The 13,819-nt window shown below is 42.2% G+C and overlaps 2 non-coding genes across 2 annotated transcripts; both read right to left on the bottom strand.

The window, feature by feature from the left end:
* Positions 1-4,533: 4,533 nt before the first annotated feature.
* Positions 4,534-4,606, bottom strand: TRNAV-AAC (transfer RNA valine (anticodon AAC)). The gene has a single exon. It is a non-coding gene; the product is annotated as a tRNA-Val (tRNA).
* A 5,177-nt stretch (positions 4,607-9,783) lies between these two features.
* TRNAV-AAC (transfer RNA valine (anticodon AAC)) lies at positions 9,784-9,856 on the bottom strand. The gene has a single exon. It is a non-coding gene; the product is annotated as a tRNA-Val (tRNA).
* Between the last annotated feature and the right edge of the window lie 3,963 nt (positions 9,857-13,819).

The raw sequence follows: 13,819 nt of genomic DNA, 5'->3' as shown, positions 1-13,819 counted from the left end.
TTCGCTTTGTTCAGAGAAGGATGTCTGATCAATACCGCTGTAAACATGTCACCCGGGTTTAAGACCGTTAGCGTACCCATACTGTTATAATTTGACGATTTTAAACTAATATGTCACTATTATTAACGAGCAGAGTGCGCAAACTTTTGCAGGACCTTTATTAGCTGGTGAATGCGAACTGGGGCGCATTACATAGAAAAACATCAAAACGAACATTATATAAGCACACTTCGGGTCATATTGTTGAGCACGAGAAAGAACGGTCTTTTTGGTCCAGTCAATTAATCATAGAAGGTAGATTACGAGGCCGGAATACTTTGTAATATTATGCCCATTCATGCGGTTGGCACGAGCCATGTTTTAACACCTTTGGCGCATCGGGCGATGTTGCTGTTTATTTTTTTTGTGCCTTGGTGAGAGTACAAAGTAGGGATGCTTTGCAATAGCATGGTGTCGACGATATATCTTAGGCATATCGGATGAACTTACCTTTTTTCTGCCTTAGTGAGTTGAGATATCTGAAACCCAACAATAACTTCACATTTCGGACATAGCCGCAACCTCATAGTGCCATATAAACCGGGAGAGGCGTAAAGTCAAGGAAGATCCAGAGCTGATCCCCAAGGAAAAGACTATAATTTTTGCCATAATTTTGAAAAACCCTAAGTTGAGAATATTGATAGGGTGGGTTGGAGGAAGGCAAACAAACCGGACGAAGCACTACTTTTAAGCTTTTTTTTTTTGCAAAGAACCTGCGTCACATCATGTGCAGAGAAGGAAAAGAAAAGGAGATTTCCCCCGAGCACCGCTCCGTCAACGCGCCTTCGGTGACCTTAAGAAGGATTTTGAAGATTAAAAGAGCACATTCTTTCGCTGCTTTGATGCCCGTGCGTGGTTTCTTATCTTTCTTGTTGCTTTCCACATTTAGCTGTGGGCTCCTGGCAGTTATTTTCCTTCCCAGGATATTATGTGACGTAGAACTGACTCTATGTATTCCTCGTGCTTTCTAAAAAAATGTTCGAAGTAGCGCTTCGTCCAAATTGTCTTCCTCGCACTTGTCCAGTGCCTGTTTCTAATATATGATGACATTCCAAGTAGTCGTTGTCGTACCTATTTTGTTATATAACTAACTCAGAAAAGGATGTGTTTCTGTGCTAGCATGACTCTCACAGTAAATATAACTTCTGAAAAAAATGCGCTCAAGCTTCACTGAGATAACAACACCTCTCTATTGATTTATCCATCTATTCTGTTCAGTATCCAAGTGAAGTCTTCGGTAAGAGTTATGAACGATATTAAAACACAGTAGAAAAGTAATCTAAGGAAATGCAAAATAACGGTGCAGTAATAAAGCTACCAAGAAACTGTAAATGCGGTAAAAGGATGAACTATTTTGACGAAGGAAGTCTAGCAGCCTAAATACTTCGTCTTCGATAAGGTGCTGCATGCACTTTGTCTTCCGATAAAGATAGCAGTACATTTTTTCTTGTTTCAGTTAATAATCGGATGACTTGCACGAATCCGAGTCTTCTGTCTGCCAGCGGTCTTTTAGACCTGAGCTCCGCTTTATTTTAAGAAGAACCTCCGACAGCAACAAACACATGAGCGCACTGAACAAAACAATCGTCATGGATAAAGTTTGCTGTGTCGCCAAGGTACAAACGGCCCCAGAATGGTCCTCAGTGGTACCCCAGAGTTCACGGATAAAACACCTGCCGTGCTTGCCTGTTTTACGTGTCTGTCTCTATTTTTTCAACTTCATACCCGACATGATCCCTTACCAACATGCCCAACGTTTCGTCCTGCCTCAAGAATGCATATACAGTGTTATGTCTGCTGCAGTATTCAGTTGTGTGCAATTTTAACAGCGCGTGTACTTTTTATTTCACATACACCACAAACTTTAATATTCAGAAGAAGAATGCCGTGAGATCTAGAATAAATTATATTCAATTCAATTTATTTCCAGAAAAAAATTCTGGTGGGACACCTGGGCTAAAATCTGCATTTGTCAGCTTGAGGAGGCCCGGGGCCCACCGTATTACAAGGCAGGGCAAGTCACACAAATATTTTAAACAGAAAAATAAAGGAACATAAAATATAGATACTCAAACACACAGTACAGATAGACGTGTAAAATGTGGTGTCAAGTATAACGTGCATACAATTTTGTAGGAATGTAAAACTGAAAATGAAACATGCATATGGATGATTTTAAACACATTCAAAATAAAAATAAATAACATCAGTCCAAAACGAGGTAGAAAAACAGTGCAAAAGAAAAAAAGTTTGTAGAATGTGGTTACAATGGTTGCGCGATGAAAAAAAATATTAAGAAAAATATTTGGAACAATGGAAAAGAGTTCACCAGAACATAAAAAGGGATGCAAATGACTGTCGTAACTGGTTAAGGCTGGAATTGGTAACTTGCGAATAATTATTTAAAATTAACGGGAGGTTTTGCTTAAGTAACTGTAGTTTGTAATTGGGTGGAAACGGGGAATTTGCTATGAATCAGTGCTGCGTGTAAATGCATTATTGCTGCTATGTTGAAGAGATGCGATTGTAAAAATAAATTGTCTGAAATGGCCTGATGAAGCATAATATGTGCACAACTTGCGAAATTCATAAATACCTTGTATGGGGACGATATTGTACTGACGGAAATATTGTTCAGTAGAAGAAAAGTCAATGTTAGATACGTTGCGCGCAATCTTTATTTGTAACATGTGGATTTTTTTTATCTCTTTAGTAGTTGTTAGCCACACTAAATTGCAATAATTGATATATGACGAGAACAGGGCGTGGTATATTTGAAGTTTAATATGAATTGGGAGAAAAGAACGGCATCGCGATGAGGCGCCGGTTGTCCTGCCAAGTTTTGTGCGTATGTTGTCAATGTGTGAATCCCACGTTAATGTTTCTGAAATGTCACTCGCAGACTTTTATGTTCCTTAACAATAGCAATTTCTTCCCATTCGCACTGAACATCATATTGTAGGCTCACTATTTTGTTTCGCGGCCGAAATATAATTACTTTTGTTTTAGTCGGATTAATCTTTAGTTCAGCTGTTACACTGTGACCACAAAACCAATTTTTCAAGCAGGTCATTACACCATATAATGAGTTTATTTCCATCAGGGCCAGATAACAGAATTTTGCTGTCATCGGCATAGATTATAAATTGAGCCTTTGAATCAATGGTTACAATGTCATTAATATATACATTAAAGAGAAAGGGTTCTAAAATACTGCCCTGAGGCACCCCGGCTTTGTTGGGTAGAAAAGAGGACTGCTGATTACTAATATGCAGCACTGGCTTCTGTCGCGTAAATAAGATCGGATGAGATTAAGGCGTGTTCCTCGTATTCCGTGTAGATGTAATTTGTGTAAAAGAATGTCATGGCTGAGGGAGTCAAACGCCTTAGAAATACCCTCAAAAACTCTGCGCACGTTTAACAAATCTAAAGGAGGAATTTCGTTAAGCGTTCCAGGGTTCAGCAAAGGTTTATCCATTTCGCGGGTCCCGTGAAGTGCACTTGCCACCTGTAGAATCGAAGTGGTCTAATGGATTTATTTCTTTGTTTCTGTCAACTATTAGATCATTGTTCTTAATTTCCTTTTTAGGTGGCGTTTCGAAACGTTACGAATAAGTGTACACTTTTCCAAACGTTACTTGCACATCCACGCCTTATGCTTTCTGCTTGTACAAGGAGGCGTGCGAGGGATGAGCCTGTTTTTGTTTTGTTTTTTGTTGTTGTTGTTTTTGTTGATCGAATAAATTTAGATATCAGCGTGCCTAGGCGCACGGGGCACGCAATACTACTTATACAGCGGAGACTTTGGGATAATTAAAAAAAAATCTAGCAAACAACGCATACAAAATTTTCAGTTTGATTTTAATATACAGCAAACTTGATCGAAATTAGAAACCTATATTGAGAACTGTATCCCTCAAGAGAAAAGTATACAACAGCTGTATCGTACCGGTACTCACCTGTGGGGCAGAAATGTGGAGGCTAACGAAAAAGGTTCAGCTCAAGTTAAGGACAACGCAGCGAGCTATGGAAAGAAAAATGATACGTGTAATGTTAAGTGAGCGGAGGTGGACAGAGTGGGCGAGGGAACAAACGCGTGTTGATGACATCCTTGTCGAAATCAAGAAGAAATGGGCTTGGCATTGCATACATGCAATGCGAAGGAAAGATAACCGTTGGTTCTTAAGGGTAACGGAGTGGCAAGGAGAGGCAAGCGTAGCAAGGGGCGGCAGAAAGTTACGTGGGTGAATGAGATTAAGAAGTTTGCGGGGCTACTTTTTCCGCAGCTGGCAAAGGACAAGGTTAATTGGATATATATGGGAGAGGCCTTTGCTCTGTAGTGGGGGCAGTCAGGCTGATGATGATGGTGATGATGATGACGATTGATTGAGAGCTCTCCGCATGCCACAAAAAATGCGGGCCAAAGTAGCAACTGCATGGCCGTGAGCTCTAATGCAAGTACTAAGATGTTTTTTAAAATAAAAAAAAGAGTCGTGTGCCTGCCAGGGATCGAACCTGGGACCTTCCGCGTGTTAGGCGGATGTGATAACCACTACACCACAAGCACAGCTGTCAACATGCGTTTTGAAGGAAAGCGTTGTGAACGCTATCTCCGGCAGCGCCCTACTTCTGCGACCGGTTGAAGGCCGGCAAACCGCACGTACGTTGCGACACGGTCGTCTCCTGGGACAGCGCTTGGAGAGCTAACGCCCCCTGAGATTGAAAACGCACACTAGCGCTGCACGGCCACGGCTGGCACTGCCAAGCTTCGCAGTCGGGCTCTGGAAGTAAAATCAACGCATTTTTGTGCAAGACACTGCTCAACTTAGGGCAAACCCTTGCGTCGACTTTCCCCACAAGGTGTTAAGTATAACTGACACTACGAAAATTCGGGTTTCCCGAGAATTCGAGGTCTAAAAGGTATCAGTGTTATTGAGGTAAAATCTGGCAATAGCGCAATGGAGAGCAAACAAAGCTACAATTGAGATAACTGCTGTGTGCTGCACCGCTCTAACAGCAGGTGCAGACGCGGGCCAAGGCGGGCATTAGGACTTCCGTACCATAGCTGCAGCTTTGTTTTGATGTTGTAAGGACCCATGGAGAGCTGTAGGCTACTTTTGGGTTTCTTTTCTTTTTTTTTCAGTATCAGTGTGCATGAGCCATGCTTTTTCATGACGTCCTGGCCTCTCTACTGTATCCACCCCGTATCCAAAATTGCGCCTTTTTGCGACATTGTTTTTGTTGATCAAATCAATTTAGATATCAGTGTGCCTAGTCGCATGGGACACGCAAATACTACTTACAAAGCGGAGACTTTGGGACAATTTTCAAAAAAAAAAAAACCTAGTCAAGCAGTGCATGTATAAGTGTGAGGCGTGATCAGTTTACGGAGACACAAACTGAAATGAATTCAGTGCGCATATAAAAAAATATGAGTGACGAAATGTTATCATTAATTTTTTTTTGCCACTTACAGGGCGTAAAGCTCAGCATTAAAAATTATACCACGTCGGCTGCAGTTTGTTGCGACTGTCCAATAACTTAAGTGCGAAACACGTATTATAGTAACGTCTTAATTAATCTTGATATTTAGTAGTAAACTAAAGAAATGCATACCTCAGGGATTAGGGCAGCACTAAAAATATTAACTTATCTTTGTAGTCGCGAAGTAGGCGATATTGTCTTTTTTTTAGGAAAAGGCAGAAGGGTGCTTCCTAATTGTCCAATTCTTCGGCGCCGATAACGGAAAAAGCCGGTATAAGCAGCGTTGCAAAGAAGGCGTGCCCAGAAAAGGCGGCTAGTTATGCCCCAGAAAGAAAACAAAGATATGAAGTAGAGCGTGACATTCGCGCTGTTCGTAATAGAATTCCCTGGACGCCTATAGGGCAACGAGCTTTCCCACGAACCTCGCCCATGAATTACTACCCCGAGCATTGTCGCAGATTGATCACAACTATGATGTGCCACTCTACACCTTTTGCTGAAATCCCACAGAACTACATGCTCCAACAATCATAATTGCCTAAACATTCGGAAGTATTAAGCAAGGACAAAGAAATAACATTAAGAAGGATACAAACCACACCTTTCACACCCCCAGATCAGCACACACCTGGTACTCAGAACTTTATAGGCCAGAATTTTGGCACTGTGGAGGAATTCCGGATCTCTATACCACATGTTATTCACGCAACAGATAAAAAAAAAGCCATATCGTCTAAACCTGACAAGAAAAACGAGGTCATATCCTCTAAACCTAAGCAGTGCGAGACCGCTCTGCTCAACGAAGAACCTGAGGACCAGACAGGGCCGCCGTAGCAGCTTTGACGAAAGGAATACTGAAATAGGGGCACACGATATGAACCACGGAGTTCATACTCAGTTTGGTCAATAAACATTTGCAGCAACAACGTGATTAAGTTTTCTTGTAAACGAAAACACAGACTGCATGAAATACCGTGTAAGCATCACAACAGCAATGAGTGAGAGCAACAAGGGAACAGCGCACAGAGTCCTCGGAGCAAGCACTCACCACTGAGAATTCAATAAGAAAACTCATTCAGTATGTACGTACTACCTACACAGAAGTAACAAATGTGCATTAGGCCCATATTTTACAATAAAAATTCCCTTGCGAGCCAGCGATTGTTCCGTCTGCTCTTGTAGTGCCCCGTTCCATCTGTGCATTCTTTCTGTGACAATGCACGTCTATGAACTTCAATTGAATTGTATTTGCCGAAATTTCAGCACTAATGACTGATAATGAGTGATTTACAAAGGTCACGTGAAAAAGTGAGATGTGCTTTAGTCAGGTCTGACAGAGAGCAAGCGACAGTTTGACTGCGCTACCCACCAAAACAAGTCAAGGTCGAACCAGACAAAATAGCAAATAGCATAGAGAAGCGTCTGTAATGCACCATTTGTTCTTAGGACAACAGCATAATTTTCGCAAAACCCAGAGAATCCTTCCTTCAGCGATACTCAGTAGTTGTTGCGTGCACTGTAAAAAGAGAGAGCATGAAGATGTGAACAAAAGCAGTTATGGGCGAGACATCGTACTGATGTGAACAAAAGCGGTTATGCGCGAGACATCGTACTGAAGTATAGAAGGGAGTTGTAACATCTAAAATGCAAAAAAATCACCCCAAAGCAACAAATGAATAAAAAAAAACCGAATCCAGAATCTGAGACCCTCAAAGGATATTCACTCGTTGCTGCGAGCATTATAAAACAAAAAAAATATCAAGAAAATAAAAGAGAGGTCCTCGGTCACATATCCAACTCAAGTATAGAAGACAGCGCTGTTATTTCAGATACAAAAAAAATCACGGAAAAACTACAAAGGAATTAAAGATTACGAACGCAGGAGCTAGGACCATGACAAGATTTTCATTCGTTGCTTTATGCACTGTACGGTAGCCGGCAAGGAGGCTCAGTGGTTATGGTGCTCGGCTACTGATTCGAAAGATGCCGGTTCGATCCCTGCAGCGGCGGTCACATTTCGATGGAGGCGAATTGTTTGAGAGGTTTCGTGTATTGTGCTATGTCAGCGCACGCTAAAAGACCTCAGGTTGTCAAAATTATCCGGAGCCCTCCACTCCCGTGTCCCTCACAGCGTGAGTTGCTCTGGGACGTTAAACCCCGTAGACAAAATCATGCATTCTACAAAGAAAGAGCACGAAGAGATGAACGAACGCTGTTCTGGGCCACGCATCTAATGGAATTATATGAGACAGCTGCGACATTTGAGATGCAGGAAATCACCGTAGAGCTAAAAAGATATGAAAAAAATTCGAACGCAGAAGCTTGAACCTGTCATTGTATTTAAGCAGGCGGAAGGTTTCATTCATTCATTCATTCATTCATTCATTCATTCATTCATTCATTCATTCATTCATTCATTCATTCATTCATTCATTCATTCATACTTCATTTTCCAGAAAAACTGAACGGCATCTTGGGCTAAAAGGTATTCTCGCCAATTTCCATCTTTTCTTTTTTTCGGTACTAAAAAGTGCCTTGGCAAAGTGCATCAGCCTTGGTGGAAGGAGAAGTAAAATGATAACTTTTCTTGATATGTAACTTAGCATTCAAGTTGTACGAACAATGGCAAGAAATACTCGCGGTGCAAGTGAATGTCCTACGCTTTCTGCAACGCGCGAAAATGAATACGCGCAACGCCAAGCAGCATTTTCTAGAAGCATTTAAAACCTAAGAAGTAGGTTGACATATTTTGTTCTGCATGTTTTCGTTCAGACTGCTCCTATAGAGAGTTGAGGTTCTCAACTAGAAATTCCAACATTGTGCAGTTCGAACATCGCATCGCATTTTAGCTAGATGACTCCTTTCGTCGCAAAGACGCCATTAAAAAAAGTTTTTAAGTTCTCATTTAAGATAAAGACAGGAGAACTTAAAGGCACAGGGCAAATCTTTCTCACTACCAAGGGTCGATCCTGGAACCTTCCCTGTGTTATGCGCATGTGGCGACCACTCACCATTGGCTTCATATTATTTTTTGTTTTGATTACTGGGACATGAAGAAAGAGGTTCTTGCCTGGCAGAGGCGCCGGCTGCTCTTTTTGGCAAGGGGCGGAAATTAGGCTACAACTAGCTCTATAATGAACCACAAATAACAGCTCCGACACGAAGTAAGTGATTCAAAACGTAGAGAACGAATGGACAGCCAGAAAATGCTAACAGTAAATGGAAAAACAATGACTAAGAATCAGTGATACTAACAATAAATGGTAATTAATCAGGAGAAGCAATAATAAGCAATAAAAATATGTAAGGGTATTGCAATAAGGTCATAATCACAGACACATGAAAATAACGGTTTGATGATCTAGAATGAATGAGTGAATGAATGAATGAATAAGTGAATGAATGAATGATGTGTTGATGACAATGCTAGATAACTAAGATCGTACTTTCAGGAATTTTTCAGCCACATCATGAAAGAGTTGAGGTTCAGATGCCTGCCCGATATCGGCGCACAAGATCGGAAGCATTAAAGTACCTGTCTGAGTTTCGATATTTCATTTATTCCGGTTCAGCGACGGCTATTGCATTGGTACTCTTGGAATTGCTTTGCTATTCCTATTTGCTGTTGCTATTTTTGAAATTGCTTATTTGCAAAGGAGAAGACTGCTCCACAAGCACAGTTTCCGAAACCGATTTTCAATACGCCGTTAATGAATGAAGTACTCAGTGGTTTCTAGTCTCTGTAACAGATGGGGTAGTCTCAAACCATGTATTATTGCGGCACTCCAATCAACTGCTAATTTAAGCTCTTTACTACACTTCTTAATGCAGGAGAAAAATGCATGAAACTGCTACGCAGCGCTTCTCAGTAAAGCCTTAGCGCGCGCTGAAGCCGTTAGAATACCTCGGCCAAGGGCTGACTGAATTTTTTTGGACAAGAACGTAAAAACGCGACCGGCCAAGACCGACAGATTTAAGAGGGCATTTATAAAGCAAAGGTCAGGCACAGACTCTCCAGTGGTGTCCAATTTTTGCATTTGATTGAGGGCGCTGACATCACGTGTTCCTGCAGCATTCAATTCCACCGCAAGGTTCTGCTTTACAAAACCCGAATTATTACTGGGACAAAACATCGACCCGCTGAGAAGTCATTGAGTACATTTATTCCTCACTTACGGAACGAAAGTAGACAATTAGCTGTTCCATGTAGTCTAGATTTGCAAGAAATTAATGATGACACTTCGGAAAAAAAAATAACCGTGTGCCTGCCAGGGATCGAACCTGGGACCTTCCGCGTGTTAGGCGGATGTGATAACCACTACACCACAAGCACAGCTGTGCGTCGCTGACTTACAATGAGAAGGTCGTCGATGGAGTTCGCAGTGCTGTCCGGTTTCTGCAACCGGTTGGTCTTACTGAGAGGGCGTACGATTGCGAAACTCTCGGTGTTGAATTACGTCATATGAAGCGTTACTGCCCAGACGGCCTCGTCTTATATTCAATTCAAATGACGCAAAAGGGAGCCTCGTGAAGAAGCTCGGCCTTGTGGAGAGAAGCAAAGCTTTCAGAAGTAGCCGACGCTTACATGCCGGGCTATGCCAATATAATAAAATACTCCAGCAAACAGAAACTATCCCGCATCACAGGCAACGGCGTGGCCTTCAGAAAAAAACATTTTCTTCGTATTATCGCATATCTTCATAAGTATTCTATCAACTGCAGCAGCAGCTGTGGGGCTGGAACGATCGGTTTTAATCATTATTTTTGTTTATTGATAGCAGAAGCGCAACTTCTATCGTAAAGTTGCATTGTTTGTGTTCGTGTGCACATCGCTACGTATGTGATTGTTCTTTCTATTATTTTTCTATTGGCCAGACGAAACCAGTCTTTGCACTGCACGTATTTAAATAGTAGGACAGTTTCAAATTATACTACGTGAACAACCGATATCATAGGCACGAAAAAACGAGGGTACAACACAATTAAAAAAAATGCGCATTTACCCTCCTGCATATCGCTTCCTTATATACTAGCGAAGGTGATAAGGAAGCCAGCCCCTCGAGAAGTAATTATTCTGCGATTTCCATCCCTTATTCGCATTAAAACAGCATGTGCACCACATGCGTGTTCGGCTTAGAAAGTAGTGCGTTACTATGCCTCTCGGTTGCGCAAAAACGCCCGCGCATGATTTTTGCGAGGTTGAAGCACACTGTGTTTGCGATGTGCAGCTCTCATGCGGCTTCGCTTTTTGATCCGCTCTTCCAAGTCGATTCAGGTTTCAGTACCGAGAGGACGCGAAAATATTGGCACCTGTCTACCCGTCGTCGTGTTGCATCGAAGAACAGAAACACCACGCACCTACCCACCCAGCCCCTTTAGCTTGGGGCTGCCAACCGACCCACCGCCACGCTCGAGCCGACCTCCGCCTACCTTCCCTTACAGAAAGGGTCTATAGACTACTTACAGCCTCTAATGCCTTCCTATAGATATTTCTTTGTCTATTCATAGCCTATATACTGTCTATAGGTAAAGGTCTACTAAAAGTGCACGGCCATAAATCAATAGACGGTCTATAGACTGTCTATAGGATTTGTATTGCCTATAGACTTCTCTACGGTTTGTCTATGGAGAGTCTATAGACTCTATAGACAGAAGTCTATGGACTACCTAAAGAAATTTTTGTAAGGGTTCACTCCCCGGGAGAACTCTGACGCAGGCGTGAAGCCTCGGTTTAGAGCAGAAACATTCATTTCAGTGGTAATATAGACGTCATGACCGACGATGAATTAAACTTCTTTGGAAGAATTGTTGCGCGTCCGACTGCCCACTATTTTTTTGTATCAGGATAGTAAGTAAAAAATGCAGGCATTAACCTGCGTTGATACCCATCGGCTTCAGACAGCAGGCTACAAATGAAGTTACTACAACTAAACCCTAGATACTTTTTTTAATAACCCGGATTAAATCTTCACATTAATTTCAAATTTAGCATTTCTTTATCTGCGGTGGGTTTTCTAGTAGCCTAGAAGATTTGGAGGGAGTCGTAAATGGCGAGGCGGACTCAATTTCATGAGGTTTCGTGGCGGGAGCGATACCAGAATAAAGAGACATAGCATCGGCATAGCCATTGTCGCTTTAAGCCAGTTAGCAAGCAAAACAACAGTGATTCAGGGACTACATTGTATTCTTATAAGCATGAGAATCATAAAAAAAGTAATCGAGTTGAGTAATATAATAATTGAATGATAATGTCTGTATCAAATGTAACATTCTCATTAAGAAGATACTGAAATATAACTGGTAACTGGCGTGAAATGATTTGTCTCAGTTCTTCAATGCACAAAACAAGCTAGAAAGAGAACGAAATTAGCTCCATAAATCATGCACAAAACTTGGCGCAGGTGCTTAAAATTAGATTCCACCATAAACTTGCGCTATGGAAAGTGGAAAAAGTCAAGAACCTCTTAGAACAGGCAAGTGCTTATAAGTGTACATAAGAGCAATGATAAGAGTTACAGCTCAAGAGCTTTTATCTCGTGCCCGATTGCTGACACAGTAGGTATTATTTCGTAGCCGTCTTCTTATCGTTCACTTAGCCTTGCAGTTATTGAAATGCCACGCAACAGTACGCCTAAAAAACGCAAGTCGCTCTACCAACCTTTTCCTTGACAGTGAATTCGCCTGAAACACATTTTGACAACTGTATTTTGTTTTCCAAGATGGATGGGCGCATCGTCAGCATTCCCTTAAGCCCAGCTGTTTCCATGAAGCATGACTGCACCGTTCAGTCTGGCTTGACTAGTGACACAATCAGCAATAACAATCAGCTTTATTATTAAGCTATACGGGCAATCGGACTATGACGTGCACACACACACGATCCGCTGGACACCTGAGTGAGTCTAGGGTGGTGGGTGATGACGCCTCATCTGCGAGTGAAAACTCTCTCCGGCGATACGTGACGTATGTCGACGTCAGTGAGAGCGAGCATCTCTCAACTACGGCTATCGTTTTTCCTCAAATATTAGCATATATAGCAACCTGCTGATGCGCTTGCTCTGCTGTCTGCCCGTCGATACAGGTGGAGCTGTTGGCCATTCAGGAAGTGTTAAGCAGCCTCTTCCCAAACCTTTTGCCCACTAAAACTCACCTTAGCATTCTCATAGGCTCCTCTGGTGCAATACGTAGCCTGCGGCATGCTCTTAACTCCGAGAGGTCGGCTCAGGAAATTCAGGAGAAAACTGAAAAATGTTCCCTCACAGTACGGGGTACAATGGTTCGTCGAAGTGCACACCCCACACAAGCCTTGGTGAATAGAGTAAGTCACGACTGAACACCTCCACGTCCCGTTCAACTGGCCCCAACCTCTCCGGACACAAGCCTTTTGCTAGAAAAAGAAAACCTACTGTGCGCCACGCGAGCACTTCTCCCAAATTGTGGTAGTGACCTTCCTGAGGAAGAGAAACGCTAAGGCGCCCATTTCTCGCTAGGGCGCCCGTGTGCTGTGCGATGTCAGTGCACGTTAAAGATCCCCAGGTGGTCGAAATTATTCCGGAGCCCTCCACTACGGCACCTCTTTATTGCTTTCTTCTTTCACTTCTTTCTTTATCCCTTCCCTTACGGCGCGGTTCTGGTGTCCGCCGATATATGAGACAGATACAGCGTCATTTCCTTTCTCTAAAAACCAATTTTCATTTCCTGGAGGCCTTGCACCACCAGGAAGGTTACTATGTCTAGCACTACGATTTTCTAGCACTATTTTGTGTAGCACTATCAATAATGCGCATGACATAATAAATTTCTGAGGACAGAAACCGATTATCGGGCATCGCCAAAATATCGGAAGACCGTGGGGGAGAAATGTCTGAGCGTAACAGTGTAGATTTGGCACATGTGCCTTCCAGTAATGCATTCTACGTTTACATGCATTTAATAAGACGCAATGGTACTTGGGAAGGTTACGCGTTCATGCTGCACGGTCATATTCAGTGGTGTTGACCGATATACCAGGTGCTTCAGCGAAGGTGAACCGGAATTTTTATAAATAGGCTTTTGAGGTATGAAGACGGCTTATGAGGCATAACGATACCTGGTTTGGCGGACATTAAAAAACAGGCGAATAAAGTTAACAACATAGGCGCTTAGATAATTTCTGGTAATTAATCTTTCACTATTCCTGTTAGGTGACCGATTAAAATAAGCGATTTTTTGGTGACCGATTAAGATAAGAGATTTTTATCGGGTCGTTAGTGATAGCCATATCGGTTTTTAGAATTTCGAAAATACGATAACCCCT

This window comes from Amblyomma americanum, chromosome 4 (assembly GCF_052857255.1).
Source record: "Amblyomma americanum isolate KBUSLIRL-KWMA chromosome 4, ASM5285725v1, whole genome shotgun sequence".
NCBI lineage: Eukaryota > Metazoa > Arthropoda > Arachnida > Ixodida > Ixodidae > Amblyomma > Amblyomma americanum.
The sequence above is the reverse complement of the archived record's forward strand: the minus strand, read 5'-3'. Positions and strand labels throughout refer to the sequence as shown.